This window comes from Lutra lutra, chromosome 5 (genome assembly GCF_902655055.1).
Source record: "Lutra lutra chromosome 5, mLutLut1.2, whole genome shotgun sequence".
Classification (NCBI taxonomy): Eukaryota; Metazoa; Chordata; class Mammalia; order Carnivora; family Mustelidae; genus Lutra; species Lutra lutra.
This window is the reverse complement of record NC_062282.1, coordinates 26,684,562-26,697,053: the sequence shown is the minus strand read 5'-3', so window position 1 is coordinate 26,697,053 and position 12,492 is coordinate 26,684,562. Positions and strand designations below refer to the sequence as shown.

Below are 12,492 nucleotides of genomic sequence, written 5' to 3'. Positions count from 1 at the left end.
TGATTTATTTTCCTTCTCCTGAACTCATGTTCCTCAAACTGATTATAATTTGCCTTTTCATACAGTGTTTCCAAAAGAAAAAGATATACTAACTACCTTATTAGGATATTCTGGTCTAAGAAATTGTTATTCCTATTATAAACTGGCATTTTGTGTGCTGATCTATTTAAAACACAGCAACTTCTTGCAAGATATGTCTCCAAAGGCAAAGGAGACAAAAGCGAAAATGAATTTTTAGGACTTCATCGAGATCAAAAGCTTCTGCACAGCTAAGGAAACAGTCAGCAAAACAAAGAGGCAACTCACGAAATGGGAGAAGATATTCACAAATGACAGTACAGACAAAAGGCTGATATCCAGGATCTATAAAGAACCCCTCAAACTCAACACACAAAAAACAGATAATCATGTCAAAAAATGGGTAGAAGACATGAACAGACACTTCTCCAATGAAGACATACAAATGGCTAACAGACACACAAAAAAATGTTCATCATCACTGGCCATCACGGAGATTCAAATCAAAACCACATTGAGATACCACCTTATACCAATTAGAATGGCCAAAATTAACAAGACAGTAAATAACGTGTGATGGAGAGGATGTGGAGAAAGGGGAACCCTCTTACATGTTGGTGGGAATGCAAGTTGATAGAGCCACTTTGGAAAACAGTGTGGAGATTCCTTAAGAAATTAAAAATAGAGCTTCCCTATGACCCTGCAATTGCACTACTGGGTATTTACCCCAAAGATACAGATGTAGTGAAAAGAAGGGCCATCTGTACCCCAATGTTCATAGCAACAATGGCCACAATTGCTAAACTGTGGAAAGAACCAAGATGCCCTTCAGAGGACGAATGGATAAAGAAGATGTGGTCCATATATACAATGGAGTATTATGCCTCCATCAGAAAGGGTGAATACTCAACTTTTGTATCAACATGGACAGGACTGGAAGAGATTATGCTGAGTGAAATAAGTCAAGCAGAGAAAGTCAATTATCATATGGTTTCACTTATTTGTGGAGCATAAGAAATAACATGGAGGACATGGGGAGATGGATAGGAGACGGGAGTTGGGGGACATTGGAGGGGGAGACAAACCATGAGAGACTATGGATTCTAAAAAACAATCTGAGGGTTTTGAAGGGGTGGTGGGTGGGAGGTTGGGTGAGCCTGGTGTTGGGTATTATGGAGAGCATGTACTGCATGGAACACTGGATGTGGTACATAAACAATGAATTCTGGTACACTAAAAAGAAATTTTAAAAAAAGCTATACATAAAAAAAATATTGATTCATCTGGATGAGAAAAGTTAAGGATGATATTGGCTCTTTAATCAAAATTTTACCCTACAGGTTACTGCCAGAGGGGCTAACTAGTTTAGCAAAATGATACTTCTACCTCTTACAATTATTATAATAATTAGTTATTGCATGAGTACTTACTAAAGAACTTAGTAAAGAAGTTTATTGAGTACTCACTATGTGCAATGGAATATGAGGCTCGCTTATTCAATTCTCATAATAATCCTTTAATATATCCCCATTTTACAACTAAGAAAACTAAAACAAAGAACAACTTCAGTGTCCCCCAGTTAGTAAGTTGTAAACTGAGATTTGAGCTGTGGTGTTTGTGGTGCCAGACCCATACTATTTCCTTTATAATATGCTGCCTTTCAACTATTGATCTCATAGACCAATGACCAATGGTTTATTCATGATAATTCAATTAAATGGTCTCTAGTTAATGGCTAATAATATTTTGTATTTTGATAGCCATTGTGGGGGAATGTAAAAGAATTTATCAAAAATAACTTTACTTCTGGAAGCTTGTAATCTAATTTTTAAAGGAATTAAATAATAATGTGGCAGTACATAATTAAGTCCCAGAATAACATTTTTGAGTTATAAATGCTGCTAGATATCAGGAAGCAGTATGGACTTTATATAGAATAGATTGTTTCATGGAGATTGAATAAGTTATACAGAGTGATGTTTTAGGCAAAAGATCTACCATTAGTAAACATATTTGGGTCAGAATGAGGATAACATATTTAGGGATAGAGAGAAGACAGGTGTGTATAGAAGAGAGGGTTAGTGGAACGAGACAAAATATTGGCAATGAGTCCTCAGAAAAGACCATAGACCTCAAACATCCGATTAATGGGTCTGAACTTGGTTTTTCAGGCTTTATAGAAGTATGGAAGAGTATTATACAATAGTGATTAAAAAAAAAAAGATGATTTGCTGAAAATAAGTCTGTCAAAGCTATGTGGAAAGCCAGAGGTCAAATATAGGGGTTCATTTCTTTCATTCAGGGATGCTAGCCAAAGGTTATCAGTATGCATTCCCTAGCTAGGTCAGTGCTATAGATCTTGAGAGCAGCAGCACTTGCCACAGACAGCCTTTATGCTTCTTCTTAGGAGATGGAAATATTCTGATGCTGGCCATTTTCTGATCTATGACACTAACCTGTGTAAGCTATAATGAGAGTGCTGGCATTTACAGATGAACGTGTTCAAGGATTCTACCACTTTTAAGCAAGCAGCTTAGTGAGTTTTGGCATAGCCTTGTTGTAAAGAGCCAAGCTCTCCTTTAGTACTGAAAGCATTTTGGAGGAAAGGTGCTATGCAATTTGAATTGATGCTATTTATGACTGCTTTGGTTTTATTCTAAGTGTCTGGAATGTCTTCTAAGAGATTACTAACTTGAGGGCTCAAAAGGCATGCCCAAAGACCTTCCCACAACTGGCAGCTCTATCAACATCCAGTTGTGAAAAATAGAACAGGATTCTGTCACTATTAGGAGAGCTCATGCTATTTATATTACATAAAAAGGTGACCCAAAGTTATCACTCAAAAGCCTTGGTAAATTCATCACAACAGGTGCTTTTCCTCAATTGCTGATGAAATATCTCCTTTGATGACACTGAAAAGCAAAGGATAAAGTTCAAACTCTCAAACTTGTATATTCCGTGTCCTTCACAAGCTTTTCTTGCATTTTACTACTTACCTACAAGAATCCCTGCTCTGATAAAACAGCCCTACTCACTGTTGCCCCAAATTTTATTTTCTCACAATTTAGAGATGGTTCCCCAATCTAGAACATTTTCCCTGCTTTCCTCCTTACCTCTCCTATCCTTCTATTTAAATTCTGTATATCCTTTAAGAGGCAGTATAAATTCTGGTCCTCTTTGAGGACAGCTTCATAGAGATTGTGGGCAGTCCATTGTTTATTCCTATGGGAGTTTTCTCAATATAGGTCCCTTTTTATATGTGGATCCCAGGTTCCCCTGAAGAATGTGTGTAAGTGTGTAAAGTTTATGATTATTATTAAGGTGGCTCATCATGAATGGCTGCTGTGGTAGTGGGGAATAATCCTAGGTTAGGCTAGCCAACCAAGATTCTCAAACTAAACTTTTGTGATTTTTCTCCTGGTCATAGAAAAACAAGCTTCTCCAAGTAAACATAACTTTTCCACGAGTGCCTAGTCTTTCTGGAAAGCTGCAGGGAGCTAGCAATGTGTTCCTGTTTTACTGCCTGGTATTCTAGTTTTTGCCAGGTAATGTAATCTGTCTATCACAACGTCTGTGCCAGCATCATAATTACTATTATAGTACTCTTTCTAGTGGTCCAGATTTCTTTCAGCAGGAGTAGAAGATACTCCCACTGTCACTGAGAATTATAAGCATGAGCAACATATGCTGACATAAGGCCAGTAAAAACTAGAAACTTCCATCGTCGTTGAATTCATCAGTAATGACTTAAATACATATTCAACTTTCTTTTATTTCCTGTTTCTCCCCTTACTCCCTTTTTTTAGGCTTACCCAACACTTTGGCTATAATGACTCAGAATTGCACTATGCACAAAAAATGGGATGCTGCCATTTTATTTATTTATTTTTTAGATTTTATTTATTTATTGGACAGACAGAGTTCGCAAGTGGACAGAGAGGCAGGCAGAGAGAGAGGAAGGGAAGCAGGCTCCCTGCTGAGCAGAGAGCCCGATGTGGGGCTTGATCCCAGGACCCTGAGATCATGACCTGAGCCAAAGGCAGAGGCTTTAACCCACTGAGCCACCCAGGCACCCTGGGATGCTGCTATTTTAATGAATGCTTCGAGGTGAAACAAGTTTGTCATGTAAGTGTTTTTCCACCTGATGTTGTAGCTGGTTTATAGAAGATGCTGAAATTCTTATAGTCTTCTCCCTATGGCCTACAGAGATAACAAATCCAATGCCTTAATGAATGAAACATAACCACCTAGAAGACCTGAAAAGCCAAATGCTGTATGGTCCCATTTTTACCAACTAATAAGCTAAAATGTAGATACAACACTTTCCTTTTTTTATTTTCTTAAAAATTTCATTCTGTCTTGTGACAATACGTGATAAGGATGGTGGAAACACACGCACATTTGACTCTAAACCACCAGGGAGGTTTGGTACTTTGTTTTGGAAAAGACTCATCAAACAATCACCACCAATTCATCATGTTCTAAGAAGCATCAGGCCTGGTAATAGGAAAACACTTGAAGAGGTTAGACTATACATAAATATTTGTAGCCTGCTAGGGTATTTTCCCAATTGTAAAAATGTTAGAGAAAATATGAAGAAAATGTGCACCATTTGCTTAGAAAAAGAATTCTTTATATTCTATGCCAATGTCTCTTCTTTTACTTTCTTTCTTTTTTTTTTATGTACTAGGAATTAAAAATATTTGGTGTAGCCTTAGGTAGAATATGATCCTGTGACAAAATCTAATTGTGAATTTGTCTAGCTTCTAATCTGTTTTAACTGTTTTCTTTACCTCTGTGCACAACTGGCTCCCGGGTGAAGAATCTAGCTTGTTAGCTTGTTACCACCCACCTTTTTGATTGGTATTGATTAAATCATAATATGGGTCCTCCTGGGGGATCTTCTGTTGAGTAAAGTTATTTCCTTTACTGGATCCTTCCCAGTATGGTGTCTGTAAAACATTCTGAATTTTTTGGTTGTTATCAAAACAGTCTCCTAAGCCCACGGTCTGGGTTCTGATTTGGATTGGAGAGATGCAGTTTCATAAGGATCAAATGAATGTGCATTTCTGGAAGGAAGGAACATTTTTTGTGGTCATGGCAAATGCCACCGGACATCACCAGTTTTAGACCTAGGGGCATCTTAGAAGAATGTGATATTGTTCCATATTTTAGCTTCTTGCTTTTTGAAGCTAGGTTCCTTGATCCAGTGACATATTCTTATACGGGAATGATTTTTTTTTGCTCAGTGTGATTATAGATATACTTGGTCATACTTCAAGCCCTAATATTTGGGAGTTCCCTGAGTCAAATGCGTATACTGAATCTGGCCTATGTAGTTGTTGAAAATGAGAAATTGGATACAGATGTATACAGTCTCTGCTCAGCTTCAGGCACTACTCTCAAAGTTAAGAAAAGGACAAAGAGAAGATATGCATAAAGACAATTCACCAAGAATCAGGGTGCATCTTTTTTACTGTGTCTGGTTTAATAAATCTCAGGATTTTCTTGAAAGAGATAAATGGAAATTGTGAGGGAAAGCATGGATGATTTAGTGGTAGAATAAGGAGAAAGGTATAAAGAAAAATGAAGATGTAGATTAATTTGGTGGTAGATTAGGAAACTTTGGTAGAAGATACACATTTCTAAGAACGTCTTTTTGTATTACTTATTTTGAAATAATTTCAAACTGAAAAATTACAATACAACAACAACCAAAAAAACCCTTCCATATTCTCTCATACAAGTTCTCCAAATATTAACATTCTACCACATTTGTTGTCTCTCTTTTTAATCCTCCAGTGTGTATTTTTCAAAAAACAAGAGTACTCTCCTATGTTACTAAATACCAACATCTAAAGAAGTCAATAGTCATACAACACTATTATCCAACCCACAGGCTCTATTTGGCTTTCACCAGCTGTACCAGTTGTATCTCTTGTTACTTTCTGGTCTAGCATCCAATTCAGTTTATAAACTACATTTAGTTGTCATACCTTTTTAGGCTCTTCAACCTAGAACAGTTCTTTAGTGTTTCCCTGGTTTTCATGATCTTGATATTTTTTTGAAGATTTTATTTATTTGAGAGAGAGAATGGAGAGAGATAGAGAGCACTAGCAGGAGGGAAGGACAGAGGGAGAGAGAAAGGGAGATGCAGACTCCCTATGAGCAGGGAACCCAACACAGGGTTCAAACCCAGAACCCCGGGATCACCACCTGAGCTGAAGGCAGATGCTTAACCAACTGAGACACCCAGGTGCCCCTGACTTTTAAAATAGTAAGGACTTTCATTGTGAAGGGTGTAGCTCAACCTGGGCCATCTGATGCTTCCTTGGGATCAGTATCAGGTCCTATTTTCTTGGCAGAAATACTACAGAAGTAAGGCTGTTCCCTTCTCTATGTGTGACATTAGGGGTATACATAGTACCTACCCATCCCTCACCAGACAGGTTATTGTCTGCCAATTTGCTCCTCCATAAAGTCACCATTTCCCCCCTTGGTAATTCACCCAAGTATTTGGGGTGGAGAAGCATTTTAAGTTTATGGTAATATCCTTTTCTAAAGCAAAGATCAATCTAGAAACCTTAATATTAATGAAGAATCTCTTCTGAATAAACCACCACTATGTTGTCAAATCTGTATTTATTATCTGGCATCCTATAGTAAGGTATTCCTTTGTGTTAGTCTGGCTTCTTCAGAAAATAGAGCTGCTATAGACTGAATATTTGTATCCCTCCAAAATTCATATCTTAGAACCCTAATCCCTGGTGTGACAGTATTTGGAAGTGGGGACTTAAGGAGGTAATTATATTTATATTAGGTTGTAAGAGTAGGGCCCTCATGATGGTATTAGTGCCCTTTTAAAAAGAGGAGATATGGGATCTCTCTTTCTCTCTCTCTCTCTCCCTCTCTTTCTGTGCATACACCAAGGAAGGGCATGTGAGGACTTTACCAGGAAAAGAACCCTAACCATGAACCCAACCATACTGGCATCCTTATCTCAGACTCCTATCCTCCAGAACATTTGTTATTTAAGCAACCCAGTCTATGGTGTTCTGTTATAGCAGATAACTGATTAAGACAAGAATAAATACATGTAAAAATTCTCGTTACAAGGAATTGACTCATGTGGCTATGAAGGCTGAGAAATCTGCTAATCTGTAGCTAGCAATCTGGATACCCAGAGGAGCCAATGGTATATATAGTTCCTGTTGGAGTCTAAAGGCCTGGGAACCAGGAGAGCTAATGGGATAAGGTCCAGTCTGAGTTCAAAGTCTAGATAACCAGAAGAGCCAATAGTATAAGTTCCAGTCTAAGTCTGAATCCAAAAGCAGGAGAAGGCCAATTGTCCTACCTCAAAGACAGGCTGCCTCAAAGACAGGCAGAGAAAGTGAATCCTCCTTTTTCTGCCTTTTTGTTCTAGTCAGGCCTCCAACAAATTGAATAAAGCCAATCCACATTAGGAAGGACAGTCTGTTTTATTCATTCTGCTGATACAAATGTTCATCTCATCCAGAAACACCCTCACAGACACACCCAGAGTAATGTTTAATATCTGGGCACACTGTGGCCAAGTCAATTTGACACATAAAATTAACCATCAGAAGTCCCAACTCTTGTCACCTTGGAACCCATGTACATCTCCTTAAACCTTACCAAATCTCCAAATAACGGCAATAATAAGGTAAAACCTCACCTAACATAGTACACCTATCCTGCATACAATCAAAACCATACTAACCCCTTTCTCAGAAGAGGAGGTAGAATCTTTGAGTGATGTTTACTCATCTCCTTGATAACTAGTAATTTAAATAGAATACTTAACAAAGGGACCCCATGGGTGGCTCAGTCAGTTGAGCTTCTGCCTTTGGCTCAGGTCATGATCCCGGGGTCCTGGGATTGAGTCCCACAATGGGCTCCTTGCTCAGCAGGGAACCTGCTTATCTCTCTGCCTGCCGCTCCCTCTGCTTGTGCTCACACTCTCTCTTTCTCCCTCACAAATAAACAAATAAAATCTTTTTAAAAATCCTTAACAAAGTATTACTATACAAAGTTACTAATACTTAATTGTTATGGTATAAAAATAAATCTTATAAGGGCAGGAGAGAGGGAAGAAAAGAAAGATTTTATATACAAATATATTCATAACAAAATAAGAAGGAAAAACTCAGGTCAATTACAGTCCTCATTTCTATAACTGTTCACATGGTCATGGTTGATATTTAAAATTAACTTCTTCCACTACCCAGTCTACTACTTTTTTCATCAGCAAGAGCCTTGACTGGTTATGATTTCCTACCTGGTGGAGTGACTCAAACCTTCATTCCTGAAAAGTCTGGGTCATTAGTCAGTCCTGCCTGGATTGGGTTGTTACAGTTTTCCATTGACTTTATCACAGGTAATAGTTGTACTAAGAAATGCCCTAAATGGTCTTGCATGTTCCAGGCATACTCTTCCTTACCTCTGTTGTGGACTAAGAGTCCATTTTTTCTTTGGTAATCAGGATCGGTCACCCCAAATAGGACAGTAACTGCCTATTCTTTTCCTGTCGATTCAAAATGAGAAAGCCCGAAGGGGCTAGATGACAGTCTTACCTTCCAGTTCAATGGAATCATTGCTGTGTCCCCTGGTAGAAGCATCTGTCCCTTTGGAACCTCTAGGCATTTAGTCTCTACTAAGGCCTACTAATAGGCCAAGAGCTGTTTCTCAAAAAGAGAGTGGTTATCTGTGGAGAATGGCAGAACTTTTTTCCCAAATGCTTAGGTCCTATACTGCATTGCATCTACTGGGACCTGTCAAAGGCTCCAAACAGTGTCTTTGTCTGCCACTAACACTTTAAGCATTGGATTTGCAGGATCATAGGGCTCTGGCACAGAGTAGCTGGCACTTCAGCCTGACCTGTTTTAGAACCTTCTCTTGTTCTGGGCCTCAATCAAAATGCAGCTTTTTGGGTCACTCAGTAAATGGGCTGAAGTGAAACACCCAAATGAGGAATATGTTGCCTCCCAAATCCAGAGGTACACTAAGTATTTTGCCTCTTTTTTGGTTGTAGGAGGAGCTAGTTGCAACAACCTATCCTTCAATTCAGAAAGAGTATCTTGACATATCCTATACCACTAGATTCCTAGAAATTTCTCTGAGGTAGAGATCCCTGAATTTTTGTTGGATTTATGTCCCATTCTCTGTTACACAAATGTCTTACCAATAAATCTAAAGCAGCTGCCACCTCTTGATGACTAGGTCCATTCAGCCTAAGGTGTAACAGACCAGTGTGATATCTTGTGGAAGAGAAAGGCAATCAAGATCCCTATAAACTGAATTATGATACAGGGCTGGAGAGTTGATAAATCCTTTATCAACTCTGTGTTGAAGTATTGCTGTGAAGTGAAGTGAAGTGAAGTGAAGTGAAGGATGTGAAGTGAAGGACAGTGAAGATGTATTGCTGGCCTTGCCAGGTGAAAGCAAACTTCTTCTAGTGGTCTTTATTGACTTATAAAGGGAGGAAAAGCATTTGCATATGAGGTAAAAAAGGGATAAATTAATTTGTTCAAGCAATGAAACCACATCAGATACAACAGCTGCAACTAGAGTCACCACCTGGTTAAACTTAACGGTAATCTACGGTCATTGTGCAAGATCCATTCTTTTTCTTCACAGACCATATAGGTGAATTGAATAAGGATGTGATGGGAATCACCACCACTGCATCTTTCAAGGTCTTGATATTGGCACTAATTTCTGCAATCCTTCCATGAATGTGGTATTGCTTTTAGTTTACTGTTTTCCTAAGTGGAAGCAGTTCTAGAGACTTTCCTTAGCCTTTCCCACAATAATAGCCTCAACTCCACAGGTCAGGGATATAATGTGGGCATCCTGCTAGTGGTTGAGTGTGTCTATTCCAATTACATATTCTGGGACTGGGAAATTAACCACAGGATGGGTTTGAGGACCCACAGAGCATACTATGAGATAGACTTGAGTTAATATTCCATTGATCATTTGATCTCTATAAACCCCTACACTGACTGGTGGTCTACAATGACGTTTATGTCTCCTGGAATTCATGTCAGTTCAGAGCCAGTGTCCAATAGTCCAGAAAAGGTGTGATTATTTACTTTACCCCAATAAGTTATCCTGATAAAAAGCTGTAGGTTCCTTTGGAGAGGGATGGGAGAAATATTAGCAGTACAAATTTTTGTCAAGACTCCACCTTCATTCAGGTATTAGTCGGTAAACTGGCTCAAATCTGGGAATTGATTGAGGGGCTGTGACTCTGTTTTTACATTCAGGTTAAACTTTTGTTCACTTGACCTAGAATTTTTCTGCTTATACAAATCAAGTAGAATTTAGTCATTGTTGTTCTTGTTGTTGTTGTTGTTTTAAATATCGATTCCACTTTTAGGAACACCACAATCAAATAGTCAATGCCATAGATTTATGTAAGTCAGACTATTCCAATTGCTGCTTTGTTTCTGTCACCCATTACCATAACCATGCCAACCTTGCCTTTGGTGCTTAAGTGCTGCTACTTGGCCCCTGCCTCCCTGAAACTCAGTTACTCTCATTGCATTTCAATTTCTCAATTCAGTGACAAGTTCCCATGGTAAGGTCTAACCTATAGAGAAGAACTATTATAGAGTTTTTCAAGGATGCCAGGATTCTCCTTACCAGTTTATTTTTCACAGTAATGGTGAAAGGCAAGCCTTTTTTTTAAACCTTCCCAGTGTAAGTCTCAAATGACAAAAGTACTCTAACATTCCAATCTTTCCACGTCTTTGAATCCTTCTCCATTAAACCAAGGCAGGTCTGGCATTTCTAATTTGTTTTCTATAGGCCACCTTTTAGTCCATGTTTCAGCCAACCAAACAAATAAATCATGAGAGTCCTTCCTAACTCCCCTATCTGCAACATTAAATGCAGAATCTCTGCTTGGCGAGATTTTATCAATAAATTTAGCCTGATCCAAATGTATGTTCCTTCCACCATCCCACACCCTCAATATTGTTTTACACACATACTCCACAGATTTCTGTCTGTATAAATTAGGAAACTTAAGTAGTTCTTTTGGAATACAGTATACTTTCTCATGAGTTATACTTCATACCTTCATACCTTTAAGCAGAGTGGCGCAGCGGAAGCATGCTGGGCCCATACCTTCATACCTTTAGGGCCCTGCTGCAATAAGTCTAGTTATAGCCCCTTTTTTTGTCTAGTGCAACCATGATTCATGATCCCAAGAAGCCTCTGAAGCATGTAGCAGTTCCAAAGCATTGGATACTGGATATACTGACTGATGTCTTTGCTCCTCATCCAGCTACTGGTCCCCATAAGCTGAGAGATTATCTCCCTCTCATCATTTTCCTAAAGAACATGCCTAACAAGAGATAAAATGAAGAAGATCTTTATGCAATATTTTATTAAGTTTGATGACAAGGTCCAAACTGATATAACATACCCTGCTGGTTTTATGCATGTCATCAGCATTGACAAGACTGGGGAGAATTTCTGTCTGATCTATGACACCAATGGTTGTTTTGCTGTTCATTGGATTACACCTGAGGAGGCTAAGTATAAGTTGTGCAGTGTGAGAAAGATTTTTGGGGGGACAAAAGGAATGTCTCACCTGGTGACTCAGGATGCTCGCACCATCTGCTATCCTGATCCCCTCTTCAAAGTGAATGACACCATTTAAATTGATTTGGAGACTGGAAAGATTACTGATTTCATCAAATTTGATACTAGTAATCTGTATATGGTGACTGGAGGTGTGTTAACGTGGGAAGAATTGGTGTGATCACCAACAGAGAAACACCCTGGTTCTTTTGATATAGTTCACCTGAGAGATGCCAGTGGCAACAGCTTTGCTATCCAACTCTCCAAAATTTTTATTATTGGCAAAGGCAACAAACCATGGATTTCTCTTCCCTGTGGAAAGGGTATCTGCCTAACCATTGCTTAAGAGAGAGACAAGGGACTGGTGGCCAAACAGAGCAGTGGGTAAAATGATCCCTAGGTGATGTGATCGGAAGTCTTTGTACTTATTTAAAGGTCATACAGCACAATTTTTAAAAAATGAGTCTGGTTGTAGGTCAAAAAACAAAGAGGGTTTGTGGGAGTGGGTCATGAGGAGAATCAACATTGTTTTGCATGGCAGCTACACCAAAGGAGGCCATTACAGTTTTTCCTCACACAATGCAGGGTTAATCCCCTCAGAACATGGTGAGGGTGGAGTGGGTGGAAAAGCTGCTGCCATGACTAGTAGTGGCAAAGCCACTACTACTGGGGTGGTGAGGCCATTTCTCCTGATTGTGGTAAGTCTATTTCCACTGAGAATAAGGCACGTATTTCTACTTAAGGCAGTAAAGAGGCTTCTTTCACTGACAAAGAAGATTCATCAGAATTTAGGGGCTCAATGTCCTGAGCTTCATCAGTCTTCCCACACATCTTTATTCAAGCTTACAAGATCCCATTATT

At 38.9% G+C, this 12,492-nt stretch overlaps 1 pseudogene; it reads left to right on the top strand.

Moving 5' to 3' along the window:
- The first annotated feature begins 11,238 nt into the window (after nt 1–11,238).
- Nucleotides 11,239–12,019, top strand: LOC125101008 (40S ribosomal protein S4, X isoform-like; annotated as a pseudogene).
- Nucleotides 12,020–12,492: the final 473 nt, after the last annotated feature.